The sequence below is a fragment of the Ambystoma mexicanum genome (genome assembly GCF_040938575.1).
Source record: "Ambystoma mexicanum isolate Mex_15411 chromosome 12 unlocalized genomic scaffold, UKY_AmexF1_1 Mex_chr12_unloc.1, whole genome shotgun sequence".
Lineage (NCBI taxonomy): Eukaryota > Metazoa > Chordata > Amphibia > Caudata > Ambystomatidae > Ambystoma > Ambystoma mexicanum.
In genome coordinates this window covers 5,696,335-5,712,837 of record NW_027182322.1, presented here as the reverse complement: position 1 = coordinate 5,712,837, position 16,503 = coordinate 5,696,335, and the positions used below count along the sequence as shown (strand labels likewise).

Sequence of the window (16,503 nt, the reverse complement as noted above, 5' to 3'; positions counted from 1 at the left end):
AGCGTGTGACTGTAAAGGCGGGACCTCGCGCTCTCTGTAACGCGCTCCATTGGCAACATCAGTTAAATGTCGTTGGTTCAATCCCTCGCGGATGTTGTTTTTATTCCCATTTGTAACTGGGAAATACTGTCGCTGCAATACATATGTCTTAATCAAGCTAGTGGTTATTGACGTAAATGGCAGTGTTATAATGTTTCATGTACTGCAAATGTCACCACATAATGCGCTCTTAATTAGATTTGGTTGAAATACATTACAGTCACCCGATGAAAAAGTGTGCAAAGAGCATTAAAGAAACAAAAGGTTCATAACAGCAACAGGACATATCGAATTGTTTCAGTCCTCCACAGAGATTGCCAATGTATTAATGGAAATTCTAAAATATCTGCCCAACTGCCGTGACATTGCCTCACCGCAATGCCGTGACTCGGATTCGAACCGAGGTTGCTGCGGCCACAACGCAGAGTACTAACCACTATACGATCACGGCGAGCTACTTGGGCTGCTACAATGTGACGTTCCACCTCTATCATAAGCTGTACTCCATCTGTGATGTCATGACTCATGTTTGAATTAAAGGTTGGTTGTGATGTTATCCATGAGAATAAGTGGACACCTGATCCCCAGTCACTTATTTAAGATCTCAATAATCAAGTCAGAATCCAAATGAAAGTCATCAAAGTGGAGCCAATTAGAAATAATATAGTTACACAAACCTGGCAATGGTGCGGCAGCCAGGGCCGATAATGGCCCGCCAGCCTGAGAGCAGGAAAGTGTGAGAGCAGTGATGGTCTTGTGAGAGTTTACAGCTGTTATTGACCCTGTCCCCTTTCATTGCAGAGTTTTCTCCCTATAAGAAGTGCAGAGGCTCCCTCCGGGGTGCTAATAGTACATTTATTTTTTTGCGCTGGAGAAGTGCTCTTCACCAATTGCACGTGCCAAATCACCCGAAGGCCACCACCATAAAATTCAGGCATTCATGTTCATGCGTCCTCCATGTTATGTCCTTATAAAGGGATGCATGTTCATGATGACTCCATGTCACATCTGCATACAAGGATGCATGTTCATGCCGCCTCGTTCTCTTGGCTTCATACAGGGATTTTATCTCCTCCCTGTCTCACCCTCATGCAGGGATGCATGACCAATGCTCCTTCCCTTCTCGCCCGCATACATGGATGCACGTTCATGTCTCCTCGTTCTCTCGGCTTCATACAGGGATTTTATCTGCTCCCTGTCTCACCCTCAGGAAGGGATGCATGACCAATGCTCCTTCCCGTCTCGCCCGCATACATGGATGCACGTTCACGCCTCCTCCTTCTCTCGGCTTCATACGGGGATCATATCTCCTCCCTGTCTCACCCTCATGCAGGGATGCATGACCAATGCTCCTTCCTGTCTCGCCTGCATATATGGATGCACGTTCACGCCTCCTCCTTCTCTCGGCTTCATACGGGGATCATATCTCCTCCCTGTCTCACCCTCATGCAGGGATGCATGACCAATGCTCCTTCCGTTCTCGCCTGCATACATGGATGCACGTTCACGCCTCCTCCTTCTCTCGGCTTCATACGGGGATCATATCTCCTCCCTGTCTCACCCTCATGCAGGGATGCATGACCAATGCTCCTTCCTGTCTCGCCCGCATACATGGATGCATGTTCACGCCTCCTCCTTCTCTCGGCTTCATACGGGGATCATATCTCCTCCCTGTCTCACCCTCATGCAGGGATGCATGACCAATGCTCCTTCCCATCTCGCCTGCATACATGGATGCACGTTCACGCCTCCTCCTTCTCTCGGCTTCATACGGGGATCATATCTCCTCAATGTCTCACCCTCACTTCCAACAAGTGTAACTTCTTGTTCTCTTTGACGTCTGGGGCATGGGTGGCTACTGCACAGCTCTAGATGTCGCCCACCTGCAAGGTGCTATGGAAAGCACTTTTCCACATTGGACGTGCTATATTAACCCCCTCTCCCCAAATACAATAAAAATAAAGAAATATATGTGCTTCCATAATGTCTACCTTCTAATGTTTCATATGTGTAAGCACATTGTCCTCCTCCTGACCACATTCTAAAACTATGTGCAAATTGTTCCTTCCATAAACTGTCACTTCCTTGGCCCTTTATTTATAATGACTGTTATACTCTCTCTCTTTCCGCCACAGTATAAAAAAGCCTAGCACACCTCATGATTGGACTAAGAAATTCCTGTCATTTAGTTGGAAATGATTTTCCCATTATCCCCAAAAACTCCTCACTGTGTCTAAGAACGCTTTTTTTCACAGGACAATACAGATCAGATTGACTTGAAAGGTCCTTTCACGCGACTACAGAATGCCTCTCATTCCACTAAAAGATACGCCAGTGCCTACAATAGCCTAGGACTAGACTATGAGTCCCAATGTAGAAAGACCAAAAGTCCACAGATATGCCTGTTTATTTAAACATCTGTATTATCATCAGCGTGTGACTGTAAAGGCGGGACCTCGCGCTCTCTGTAACGCGCTCCATTGGCAACATCAGTTAAATGTCGTTGGTTCAATCCCTCGCGGATGTTGTTTTTATTCCCATTTGTAACTGGGAAATACTGTCGCTGCAATACATATGTCTTAATCAAGCTAGTGGTTATTGACGTAAATGGCAGTGTTATAATGTTTCATGTAATGCAAATGTCACCACATAATGCGCTCTTAATTAGATTTGGTTGAAATACATTACAGTCACCCGATGAAAAAGTGTGCAAAGAGCATTAAAGAAACAAAAGGTTCATAACAGTAACAGGACATATCGAATTGTTTCAGTCCTCCACAGAGATTGCCAATGTATTAATGGAAATTCTAAAATATCTGCCCAACTGCCGTGACATTGCCTCACCGGAATACCGTGACTCGGATTCGAACCGAGGTTGCTGCGGCCACAACGCAGAGTACTAACCACTATACGATCACGGCGAGCTACTTGGGCTACTACGATGTGACGTTCCACCTCTGTCATAAGCTGTACTCCATCTGTGATGTCATGACTCATGTTTGAATTAAAGGTTGGTTGTGATGTTATCCATGAGAATAAGTGGACACCTGATCCCCAGTCACTTATTTAAGATCTCAATAATCAAGTCAGAATCCAAATGAAAGTCATCAAAGTGGAGCCAATTAGAAATAATATAGTTACACAAACCTGGCAATGGTGTGGCAGCCAGGGCCGATAATGGCCCGCCAGCCTGAGAGCAGGAAAGTGTGAGAGCAGTGATGGTCTTGTGAGAGTTTACAGCTGTTATTGACCCTGTCCCCTTCCATTGCAGAGTTTTCTCCCTATAGGATGTACAGAGGCTCCCTCAGGGGTGCTAATAGTACATTTATTTTTTTGCGCAGGAGAAGTGCTCTTCACCAATTGCACATGCCAAATCACCCGAAGGCCACCACCATAAAATTCAGGCATTCATGTGCATGCGTCCTCCATGTTATGTCCTTATAAAGGGATGCATGTTCATGATGACTCCATGTCACACCTGCATACAAGGATGCATGTTCATGCCGCCTCGTTCTCTTGGCTTCATACAGGGAATTTATCTCCTCCCTGTCTCACCCTCATGCAGGGATGCATGACCAATGCTCCTTCCCTTCTCGCCCGCATACATGGATACACGTTCATGTCTCCTCGTTCTCTCGGCTTCATACGGGGATTTTATCTCCTCCCTGTCTCACCCTCAGGAAGGGATGCATGACCAATGCTCCTTCCCGTCTCGCCTGCATACATGGATGCACGTTCACGCCTCCTCCTTCTCTCGGCTTCATACGGGGATCATATCTCCTCCCTGTCTCACCCTCATGCAGGGATGCATGACCAATGCTCCTTCCTGTCTCGCCCGCATACATGGATGCACGTTCACGCCTCCTCCTTCTCTCGGCTTCATACAGGGATCATATCTCCTCCCTGTCTCACCCTCATGCAGGGATGCATGACCAATGCTCCTTCCCTTCTCGCCCGCATACATGGATGCACGTTCACGCCTCCTCCTTCTCTCGGCTTCATACGGGGATCATATCTCCTCCCTGTCCCACCCTCATGCAGGGATGCATGACCAATGCTCCTTCCTGTCTCGCCCGCATACATGGATGCACGTTCACGCCTCCTCCTTCTCTCGGCTTCATACGGGGATCATATCTCCTCCCTGTCTCACCCTTATGCAGGGATGCATGACCAATGCTCCTTCCCTTCTCGCCTGCATACATGGATGCACGTTCACGCCTCCTCCTTCTCTCGGCTTCATACGGGGATCATATCTCCTCCCTGTCTCACCCTCATGCAGGGATGCATGACCAATGCTCCTTCCTGTCTCGCCCGCATACATGGATGCACGTTCACGCCTCCTCCTTCTCTCGGCTTCATACGGGGATCATATCTCCTCCCTGTCTCACCCTCATGCAGGGATGCATGACCAATGCTCCTTCCCTTCTCGCCTGCATACATGGATGCACGTTCACGCCTCCTCCTTCTCTCGGCTTCATACGGGGATCATATCTCCTCAATGTCTCACCCTCACTTCCAACATGTGTAACTTCTTGTTCTCTTTGACGTCTGGGGCATGGGTGGCTACTGCACAGCTCTAGATGTCGCCCACCTGCAAGGTGCTATGGAAAGCACTTTTCCACATTGGACGTGCTATATTAACCCCCTCTCCCCAAATACAATAAAAATAAAGAAATATATGTGCTTCCATAATGTCTACCTTCTAATGTTTCATATGTGTAAGCACATTGTCCTCCTCCTGACCACATTCTAAAACTATGTGCAAATTGTTCCTTCCATAAACTGTCACTTCCTTGGCCCTTTATTTATAATGACTGTTATACTGTCTCTCTTTCCGCCACAGTATAAAAAAGCCTAGCACACCTCATGATTGGACTAAGAAATTCCTGTCATTTAGTTGGAAATGATTTTCCCATTATCCCCAAAAACTCCTCACTGTGTCTAAGAACGCTTTTTTTCACAGGACAATACAGATCAGATTGACTTGAAAGGTCCTTTCACGCGACTACAGAATGCCTCTCATTCCACTAAAAGATACGCCAGTGCCTACAATAGCCTAGGACTAGACTATGAGTCCCAATGTAGAAAGACCACAAGTCCACAGATATGCCTGTTTATTTAAACATCTGTATTATCATCAGCGTGTGACTGTAAAGACGGGACCTCGCGCTCTCTGTAACGCGCTCCATTGGCAACATCAGTTAAATGTCGTTGGTTCAATCCCTCGCGGATGTTGTTTTTATTCCCATTTGTAACTGGGAAATACTGTCGCTGCAATACATATGTCTTAATCAAGCTAGTGGTTATTGACGTAAATGGCAGTGTTATAATGTTTCATGTACTGCAAATGTCACCACATAATGCGCTCTTAATTAGATTTGGTTGAAATACATTACAGTCACCCGATGAAAAAGTGTGCAAAGAGCATTAAAGAAACAAAAGGTTCATAACAGTAACAGGACATATCGAATTGTTTCAGTCCTCCACAGAGATTGCCAATGTATTAATGGAAATTCTAAAATATCTGCCCAACTGCAGTGACATTGCCTCACCGCAATGCCGTGACTCGGAATCGAACCGAGGTTGCTGCGGCCACAACGCAGAGTACTAACCACTATACGATCACGGCGAGCTACTTGGGCTACTACGATGTGTCGTTCCACCTCTGTCATAAGCTGTACTCCATCTGTGATGTCATGGCTCATGTTTGAATTAAAGGTTGGTTGTGATGTTATCCATGAGAATAAGTGGACACCTGATCCCCAGTCACTTATTTAAGATCTCAATAATCAAGTCAGAATCCAAATGAAAGTCATCAAAGTGGAGCCAATTAGAAATAATATAGTTACACAAACCTGGCAATGGTGCGGCAGCCAAGGCCGATAATGGCCCGCCAGCCTGAGAGCAGGAAAGTGTGAGAGCAGTGATGGTCTTGTGAGAGTTTACAGCTGTTATTGACCCTGTCCCCTTCCATTGCAGAGTTTTCTCCCTATAAGAAGTGCAGAGGCTCCCTCCGGGGTGCTAATAGTACATTTATTTTTTTGCGCAGGAGAAGTGCTCTTCACCAATTGCACGTGCCAAATCACCCGAAGGCCACCACCAAAAAATTCAGGCATTCATGTTCATGCGTCCTCCATGTTATGTCCTTATAAAGGGATGCATGTTCATGATGACTCCATGTCACACCTGCATACAAGGATGCATGTTCATGCCGCCTCGTTCTCTTGGCTTCATACAGGGATTTTATCTCCTCCCTGTCTCACCCTCATGCAGGGATGCATGACCAATGCTCCTTCCCTTCTCGCCCGCATACATGGATGCACGTTCATGTCTCCTCGTTCTCTCGGCTTCATACAGGGATTTTATCTCCTCCTTGTCTCACCCTCAGGAAGGGATGCATGACCAATGCTCCTTCCCGTCTCGCCCGCATACATGGATGCACGTTCACGCCTCCTCCTTCTCTCGGCTTCATACGGGGATCATATCTCCTCCCTGTCTCACCCTCATGCAGGAATGCATGACCAATGCTCCTTCCTGTCTTGCCCGCATACATGGATGCACGTTCACGCCTCCTCCTTCTCTCGGCTTCATACGGGGATCATATCTCCTCCCTGTCTCACCCTCATGCAGGGATGCATGACCAATGCTCCTTCCCTTCTCGCCTGCATACATGGATGCACCTTCACGCCTCCTCCTTCTCACGGCTTCATACGGGGATCATATCTCCTCCCTGTCTCACCCTCATGCAGGGATGCATGACCAATGCTCCTTCCTGTCTCGCCCGCATACATGGATGCACGTTCACGCCTCCTCCTTCTCTCGGCTTCATACGGGGATGATATCTCCTCCCTGTCTCACCCTCATGCAGGGATGCATGACCAATGCTCCTTCCCTTCTCGCCTGCATACATGGATGCACGTTCACGCCTCCTCCTTCTCTCGGCTTCATACGGGGATCATATCTCCTCAATGTCTCACCCTCACTTCCAACATGTGTAACTTCTTGTTCTCTTTCACGTCTGGGGCATAGGTGGCTACTGCACAGCTCTAGATGTCGCCCACCTGCAAGGTGCTATGGAAAGCACTTTTGCACATTGGACGTGCTATATTAACCCCCTCTCCCCAAATACAATAAAAATAAAGAAATATATGTGCTTCCATAATGTCTACCTTCTAATGTTTCATATGTGTAAGCACATTGTCCTCCTCCTGACCACATTCTAAAACTATGTGCAAATTGTTCCTTCCATAAACTGTCACTTCCTTGGCCCTTTATTTATAATGACTGTTATACTCTCTCTCTTTCCGCCACAGTATAAAAAAGCCTAGCACACCTCATGATTGGACTAAGAAATTCCTGTCATTTAGTTGGAAATGATTTTCCCATTATCCCCAAAAACTCCTCACTGTGTCTAAGAACGCTTTTTTTCACAGGACAATACAGATCAGATTGACTTGAAAGGTCCTTTAACGCGACTACAGAATGCCTCTCATTCCACTAAAAGATACGCCAGTGCCTACAATAGCCTAGGACTAGACTATGAGTCCCAATGTAGAAAGACCACAAGTCCACAGATATGCCTGTTTATTTAAACATCTGTATTATCATCAGCGTGTGACTGTAAAGGCGGGACCTCGCGCTCTCTGTAACGCGCTCCATTGGCAACATCAGTTAAATGTCGTTGGTTCAATCCCTCGCGGATGTTGTTTTTATTCCCATTTGTAACTGGGAAATACTGTCGCTGCAATACATATGTCTTAATCAAGCTAGTGGTTATTGACGTAAATGGCAGTGTTATAATGTTTCATGTAATGCAAATGTCACCACATAATGCGCTCTTAATTAGATTTGGTTGAAATACATTACAGTCACCCGATGAAAAAGTGTGCAAAGAGCATTAAAGAAACAAAAGGTTCATAACAGTAACAGGACATATCGAATTGTTTCAGTCCTCCACAGAGATTGCCAATGTATTAATGGAAATTCTAAAATATCTGCCCAACTGCCGTGACATTGCCTCACCGGAATGCCGTGACTCGGATTCGAACCGAGGTTGCTGCGGCCACAACGCAGAGTACTAACCACTATACAATCACGGCAAGCTACTTGGGCTACTACGATGTGACGTTCCACCTCTGTCATAAGCTGTACTCCATCTGTGATGTCATGACTCATGTTTGAATTAAAGGTTGGTTGTGATGTTATCCATGAGAATAAGTGGACACCTGATCCCCAGTCACTTATTTAAGATCTCAATAATCAAGTCAGAATCCAAATGAAAGTCATCAAAGTGGAGCCAATTAGAAATAATATAGTTACACAAACCTGGCAATGGTGTGGCAGCCAGGGCCGATAATGGCCCGCCAGCCTGAGAGCAGGAAAGTGTGAGAGCAGTGATGGTCTTGTGAGAGTTTACAGCTGTTATTGACCCTGTCCCCTTCCATTGCAGTGTTTTCTCCCTATAGGAAGTACAGAGGCTCCCTCAGGGGTGCTAATAGTACATTTATTTTTTTGCGCAGGAGAAGTGCTCTTCACCAATTGCACGTGCCAAATCACCCGAAGGCCACCACCATAAAATTCAGGCATTCATGTGCATGCGTCCTCCATGTTATGTCCTTATAAAGGGATGCATGTTCATGATGACTCCATGTCACACCTGCATACAAGGATGCATGTTCATGCCGCCTCGTTCTCTTGGCTTCATACAGGGAATTTATCTCCTCCCTGTCTCACCCTCATGCAGGGATGCATGACCAATGCTCCTTCCCTTCTCGCCCGCATACATGGATGCACGTTCATGTCTCCTCGTTCTCTCGGCTTCATACGGGGATTTTATCTCCTCCCTGTCTCACCCTCAGGAAGGGATGCATGACCAATGCTCCTTCCCGTCTCGCCTGCATACATGGATGCACGTTCACGCCTCCTCCTTCTCTCGGCTTCATACGGGGATCATATCTCCTCCCTGTCTCACCCTCATGCAGGGATGCATGACCAATGCTCCTTCCTGTCTCGCCCGCATACATGGATGCACGTTCACGCCTCCTCCTTCTCTCGGCTTCATACAGGGATCATATCTCCTCCCTGTCTCACCCTCATGCAGGGATGCATGACCAATGCTCCTTCCCTTCTCGCCCGCATACATGGATGCACGTTCACGCCTCCTCCTTCTCTCGGCTTCATACGGGGATCATATCTCCTCCCTGTCCCACCCTCATGCAGGGATGCATGACCAATGCTCCTTCCTGTCTCGCCCGCATACATGGATGCACGTTCACGCCTCCTCCTTCTCTCGGCTTCATACGGGGATCATATCTCCTCCCTGTCTCACCCTTATGCAGGGATGCATGACCAATGCTCCTTCCCTTCTCGCCTGCATACATGGATGCACGTTCACGCCTCCTCCTTCTCTCGGCTTCATACGGGGATCATATCTCCTCCCTGTCTCACCCTAATGGAGGGATGCATGACCAATGCTCCTTCCTGTCTCGCCCGCATACATGGATGCACGTTCACGCCTCCTCCTTCTCTCGGCTTCATACGGGGATCATATCTCCTCCCTGTCTCACCCTCATGCAGGGATGCATGACCAATGCTCCTTCCCTTCTCGCCTGCATACATGGATGCACGTTCACGCCTCCTCCTTCTCTCGGCTTCATACGGGGATCATATCTCCTCAATGTCTCACCCTCACTTCCAACATGTGTAACTTCTTGTTCTCTTTGACGTCTGGGGCATGGGTGGCTACTGCACAGCTCTAGATGTCGCCCACCTGCAAGGTGCTATGGAAAGCACTTTTCCACATTGGACGTGCTATATTAACCCCCTCTCCCCAAATACAATAAAAATAAAGAAATATATGTGCTTCCATAATGTCTACCTTCTAATGTTTCATATGTGTAAGCACATTGTCCTCCTCCTGACCACATTCTAAAACTTTGTGCAAATTGTTCCTTCCATAAACTGTCACTTCCTTGGCCCTTTATTTATAATGACTGTTATACTGTCTCTCTTTCCGCCACAGTATAAAAAAGTCTAGCACACCTCATGATTGGACTAAGAAATTCCTGTCATTTAGTTGGAAATGATTTTCCCATTATCCCCAAAAACTCCTCACTGTGTCTAAGAACGCTTTTTTTCACAGGACAATTCAGATCAGATTGACTTGAAAGGTCCTTTCACGCGACTACAGAATGCCTCTCATTCCACTAAAAGATACGCCAGTGCCTACAATAGCCTAGGACTAGACTATGAGTCCCAATGTAGAAAGACCACAAGTCCACAGATATGCCTGTTTATTTAAACATCTGTATTATCATCAGCGTGTGACTGTAAAGGCGGGACCTCGCGCTCTCTGTAACGCGCTCCATTGGCAACATCAGTTAAATGTCGTTGGTTCAATCCCTCGCGGATGTTGTTTTTATTCCCATTTGTAACTGGGAAATACTGTCGCTGCAATACATATGTCTTAATCAAGCTAGTGGTTATTGACGTAAATGGCAGTGTTATAATGTTTCATGTACTGCAAATGTCACCACATAATGCGCTCTTAATTAGATTTGGTTGAAATACATTACAGTCACCCGATGAAAAAGTGTGCAAAGAGCATTAAAGAAACAAAAGGTTCATAACAGTAACAGGACATATCGAATTGTTTCAGTCCTCCACAGAGATTGCCAATGTATTAATGGAAATTCTAAAATATCTGCCCAACTGCTGTGACATTGCCTCACCGCAATGCCGTGACTCGGAATCGAACCGAGGTTGCTGCGGCCACAACGCAGAGTACTAACCACTATACGATCACGGCGAGCTACTTGGGCTGCTACAATGTGACGTTCCACCTCTATCATAAGCTGTACTCCATCTGTGATGTCATGGCTCATGTTTGAATTAAAGGTTGGTTGTGATGTTATCCATGAGAATAAGTGGACACCTGATCCCCAGTCACTTATTTAAGATCTCAATAATCAAGTCAGAATCCAAATGAAAGTCATCAAAGTGGAGCCAATTAGAAATAATATAGTTACACAAACCTGGCAATGGTGCGGCAGCCAAGGCCGATAATGGCCCGCCAGCCTGAGAGCAGGAAAGTGTGAGAGCAGTGATGGTCTTGTGAGAGTTTACAGCTGTTATTGACCCTGTCCCCTTCCATTGCAGAGTTTTCTCCCTATAAGAAGTGCAGAGGCTCCCTCCGGGGTGCTAATAGTACATTTATTTTTTTGCGCAGGAGAAGTGCTCTTCACCAATTGCACGTGCCAAATCACCCGAAGGCCACCACCAAAAAATTCAGGCATTCATGTTCATGCGTCCTCCATGTTATGTCCTTATAAAGGGATGCATGTTCATGATGACTCCATGTCACACCTGCATACAAGGATGCATGTTCATGCCGCCTCGTTCTCTTGGCTTCATACAGGGATTTTATCTCCTCCCTGTCTCACCCTCATGCAGGGATGCATGACCAATGCTCCTTCCCTTCTCGCCCGCATACATGGATGCACGTTCATGTCTCCTCGTTCTCTCGGCTTCATACAGGGATTTTATCTCCTCCCTGTCTCACCCTCAGGAAGGGATGCATGACCAATGCTCCTTCCCGTCTCGCCCGCATACATGGATGCCCGTTCACGCCTCCTCCTTCTCTCGGCTTCATACGGGGATCATATCTCCTCCCTGTCTCACCCTCATGCAGGGATGCATGACCAATGCTCCTTCCTGTCTCGCCCGCATACATGGATGCACGTTCACGCCTCCTCCTTCTCTCGGCTTCATACGGGGATCATATCTCCTCCCTGTCTCACCCTCATGCAGGGATGCATGACCAATGCTCCTTCCCTTCTCGCCTGCATACATGGATGCACCTTCACGCCTCCTCCTTCTCACGGCTTCATACGGGGATCATATCTCCTCCCTGTCTCACCCTCATGCAGGGATGCATGACCAATGCTCCTTCCTGTCTCGCCCGCATACATGGATGCACGTTCACGCCTCCTCCTTCTCTCGGCTTCATACGGGGATGATATCTCCTCCCTGTCTCACCCTCATGCAGGGATGCATGACCAATGCTCCTTCCCTTCTCGCCTGCATACATGGATGCACGTTCACGCCTCCTCCTTCTCTCGGCTTCATACGGGGATCATATCTCCTCAATGTCTCACCCTCACTTCCAACATGTGTAACTTCTTGTTCTCTTTGACGTCTGGGGCATGGGTGGCTACTGCACAGCTCTAGATGTCGCCCACCTGCAAGGTGCTATGGAAAGCACTTTTCCACATTGGACGTGCTATATTAACCCCCTCTCCCCAAATACAATAAAAATAAAGAAATATATGTGCTTCCATAATGTCTACCTTCTAATGTTTCATATGTGTAAGCACATTGTCCTCCTCCTGACCACATTCTAAAACTATGTGCAAATTGTTCCTTCCATAAACTGTCACTTCCTTGGCCCTTTATTTATAATGACTGTTATACTGTCTCTCTTTCCGCCACAGTATAAAAAAGCCTAGCACACCTCATGATTGGACTAAGAAATTCCTGTCATTTAGTTGGAAATGATTTTCCCATTATCCCCAAAAACTCCTCACTGTGTCTAAGAACGCTTTTTTTCACAGGACAATACAGATCAGATTGACTTGAAAGGTCCTTTCACGCGACTACAGAATGTCTCTCATTCCACTAAAAGATACGCCAGTGCCTATAATAGCCTAGGACTAGACTATGAGTCCCAATGTAGAAAGACCACAAGTCCACAGATATGCCTGTTTATTTAAACATCTGTATTATCATCAGCGTGTGACTGCAAAGGCGGGACCTCGCGCTCTCTGTAACGCGCTCCATTGGCAACATCAGTTAAATGTCGTTGGTTCAATCCCTCGCGGATGTTGTTTTTATTCCCATTTGTAACTGGGAAATACTGTCGCTGCAATACATATGTCTTAATCAAGCTAGTGGTTATTGACGTAAATGGCAGTGTTATAATGTTTCATGTACTGCAAATGTCACCACATAATGCGCTCTTAATTAGATTTGGTTGAAATACATTACAGTCACCCGATGAAAAAGTGTGCAAAGAGCATTAAAGAAACAAAAGGTTCATAACAGTAACAGGACATATCGAATTGTTTCAGTCCTCCACAGAGATTGCCAATGTATTAATGGAAATTCTAAAATATCTGCCCAACTGCCGTGACATTGCCTCACTGCAATGCCGTGACTCGGATTCGAACCGAGGTTGCTGCGGCCACAACGCAGAGTACTAACCACTATACGATCACAGCGAGCTACTTGGGCTGCTACAATGTGACGTTCCACCTCTATCATAAGCTGTACTCCATCTGTGATGTCATGACTCATGTTTGAATTAAAGGTTGGTTGTGATGTTATCCATGAGAATAAGTGGACACCTGATCCCCAGTCACTTATTAAAGATCTCAATAATCAAGTCAGAATCCAAATGAAAGTCATCAAAGTGGAGCCAATTAGAAATAATATAGTTACCCAAACCTGGCAATGGTGCGTCAGCCAGGGCCGATAATGGCCCGCCAGCCTGAGAGCAGGAAAGTGTGAGAGCAGTGATGGTCTTGTGAGAGTTTACAGCTGTTATTGACCCTGTCCCCTTCCATTGCAGAGTTTTCTCCCTATAAGAAGTGCAGAGGCTCCCTCCGGGGTGCTAATAGTACATTTATTTTTTTGCGCAGGAGAAGTGCTCTTCACCAATTGCACGTGCCAAATCACCCGAAGGCCACCACCATAAAATTCAGGTATTCATGTTCATGCGTCCTCCATGTTATGTCCTTATAAAGGGATGCATGTTCATGATGACTCCATGTCACACCTGCATACAAGGATGCATGTTCATGCCGCCTCGTTCTCTTGGCTTCATACAGGGATTTTATCTCCTCCCTGTCTCACCCTCATGCAGGGATGCATGACCAATGCTCCTTCCCTTCTCGCCCGCATACATGGATGCACGTTCATGTCTCCTCGTTCTCTCGGCTTCATACGGGGATTTTATCTCCTCCCTGTCTCACCCTCAGGAAGGGATGCATGACCAATGCTCCTTCCCGTCTCGCCTGCATACATGGATGCACGTTCACGCCTCCTCCTTCTCTCGGCTTCATACGGGGATCATATCTCCTCCCTGTCTCACCCTCATGCAGGGATGCATGACCAATGCTCCTTCCTGTCTCGCCCGCATACATGGATGCATGTTCACGCCTCCTCCTTCTCTCGGCTTCATACAGGGATCATATCTCCTCCCTGTCTCACCCTCATGCAGGGATGCATGACCAATGCTCCTTCCCTTCTCGCCTGCATACATGGATGCACGTTCACGCCTCCTCCTTCTCTCGGCTTCATACGGGGATCATATCTCCTCCCTGTCTCACCCTCATGCAGGGATGCATGACCAATGCTCCTTCCTGTCTCGCCCGCATACATGGATGCACGTTCACGCCTCCTCCTTCTCTCGGCTTCATACGGGGATCATATCTCCTCCCTGTCTCACCCTCATGCAGGGATGCATGACCAATGCTCCTTCCTGTCTCGCCCGCATACATGGATGCACGTTCACGCCTCCTCCTTCTCTCGGCTTCATACGGGGATCATATCTCCTCCCTGTCTCACCCTCATGCAGGGATGCATGACCAATGCTCCTTCCCTTCTCGCCTGCATACATGGATGCACGTTCACGCCTCCTCCTTCTCTCGGCTTCATACGGGGATCATATCTCCTCAATGTCTCACCCTCACTTCCAACATGTGTAACTTCTTGTTCTCTTTGACGTCTGGGGCATGGGTGGCTACTGCACAGCTCTAGATGTCGCCCACCTGCAAGGTGCTATGGAAAGCACTTTTCCACATTGGACGTGATATATTAACCCCCTCTCCCCAAATACAATAAAAATAAAGAAATATATGTGCTTCCATAATGTCTACCTTCTAATGTTTCATATGTGTATGCACATTGTCCTCCTCCTGACCACATTCTAAAACTATGTGCAAATTGTTCCTTCCATAAACTGTCACTTCCTTGGCCCTTTATTTATAATGACTGTTATACTCTCTCTCTTTCCGCCACAGTATAAAAAATCCTAGCACACCTCATGATTGGACTAAGAAATTCCTGTCATTTAGTTGGAAATGATTTTCCCATTATCCCCAAAAACTCCTCACTGTGTCTAAGAACGCTTTTTTTCACAGGACAATACAGATCAGATTGACTTGAAAGGTCCTTTCACGCGACTACAGAATGCCTCTCATTCCACTAAAAGATACGCCAGTGCCTACAATAGCCTAGGACTAGACTATGAGTCCCAATGTAGAAAGACCACAAGTCCACAGATATGCCTGTTTATTTAAACATCTGTATTATCATCAGCGTGTGACTGTAAAGGCGGGACCTCGCGCTCTCTGTAACGCGCTCCATTGGCAACATCAGTTAAATGTCGTTGGTTCAATCCCTCGCGGATGTTGTTTTTATTCCCATTTGTAACTGGGAAATACTGTCGCTGCAATACATTTGTCTTAATCAAGCTAGTGGTTATTGACGTAAATGGCAGTGTTATAATGTTTCATGTAATGCAAATGTCACCACATAATGCGCTCTTAATTAGATTTGGTTGAAATACATTACAGTCACCCGATGAAAAAGTGTGCAAAGAGCATTAAAGAAACAAAAGGTTCATAACAGTAACAGGACATATCAAATTGTTTCAGTCCTCCAAAGAGATTGCCAATGTATTAATGGAAATTCTAAAATATCTGCCCAACTGCCGTGACATTGCCTCACCGCAATGCCGTGACTCGGATTCGAACCGAGGTTGCTGCGGCCACAACGCAGAGTACTAACCACTATACGATCACGCGAGTGGGCTACTACGATGTGACGTTCCACCTCTGTCATAAGCTGTACTCCATCTGTGATGTCATGACTCATGTTTGAATTAAAGGTTGGTTGTGATGTTATCCATGAGAATAAGTGGACACCTGATCCCCAGTCACTTATTTAAGATCTCAATAATCAAGTCAGAATCCAAATGAAAGTCATCAAAGTGGAGCCAATTAGAAATAATATAGTTACACAAACCTGGCAATGGTGTGGCAGCCAGGGCCGATAATGGCCCGCCAGCCTGAGAGCAGGAAAGTGTGAGAGCAGTGATGGTCTTGTGAGAGTTTACAGCTGTTATTGACCCTGTCCCCTTCCATTGCAGAGTTTTCTCCCTATAGGAAGTACAGAGGCTCCCTCCGGGGTGCTAATAGTACATTTATTTTTTTGCGCAGGAGAAGTGCTCTTCACCAATTGCACGTGCCAAATCACCCGAAGGCCACCACCATAAAATTCAGGCATTCATGTGCATGCGTCCTCCATGTTATGTCCTTATAAAGGGATGCATGTTCATGATGACTCCATGTCACACCTGCATACAAGGATGCATGTTCATGCCGCCTCGTTCTCTTGGCTTCA

General features: G+C 46.6%; 6 non-coding genes across 6 annotated transcripts; all 6 read right to left on the bottom strand.

The window, feature by feature from the left end:
• Positions 1-418: 418 nt before the first annotated feature.
• Positions 419-490, bottom strand: TRNAH-GUG (transfer RNA histidin (anticodon GUG)). Its single transcript has one exon. It is a non-coding gene; the product is annotated as a tRNA-His (tRNA).
• A 2,398-nt stretch (positions 491-2,888) lies between these two features.
• Positions 2,889-2,960, bottom strand: TRNAH-GUG (transfer RNA histidin (anticodon GUG)). The gene has a single exon. It is a non-coding gene; the product is annotated as a tRNA-His (tRNA).
• A 2,636-nt stretch (positions 2,961-5,596) lies between these two features.
• On the bottom strand, positions 5,597-5,668 carry TRNAH-GUG (transfer RNA histidin (anticodon GUG)). The gene has a single exon. It is a non-coding gene; the product is annotated as a tRNA-His (tRNA).
• A 2,398-nt stretch (positions 5,669-8,066) lies between these two features.
• Positions 8,067-8,138, bottom strand: TRNAH-GUG (transfer RNA histidin (anticodon GUG)). The gene has a single exon. It is a non-coding gene; the product is annotated as a tRNA-His (tRNA).
• Positions 8,139-10,774: 2,636 nt separating this feature from the next.
• Positions 10,775-10,846, bottom strand: TRNAH-GUG (transfer RNA histidin (anticodon GUG)). The gene has a single exon. It is a non-coding gene; the product is annotated as a tRNA-His (tRNA).
• Positions 10,847-13,244: 2,398 nt separating this feature from the next.
• TRNAH-GUG (transfer RNA histidin (anticodon GUG)) lies at positions 13,245-13,316 on the bottom strand. Its single transcript has one exon. It is a non-coding gene; the product is annotated as a tRNA-His (tRNA).
• Between the last annotated feature and the right edge of the window lie 3,187 nt (positions 13,317-16,503).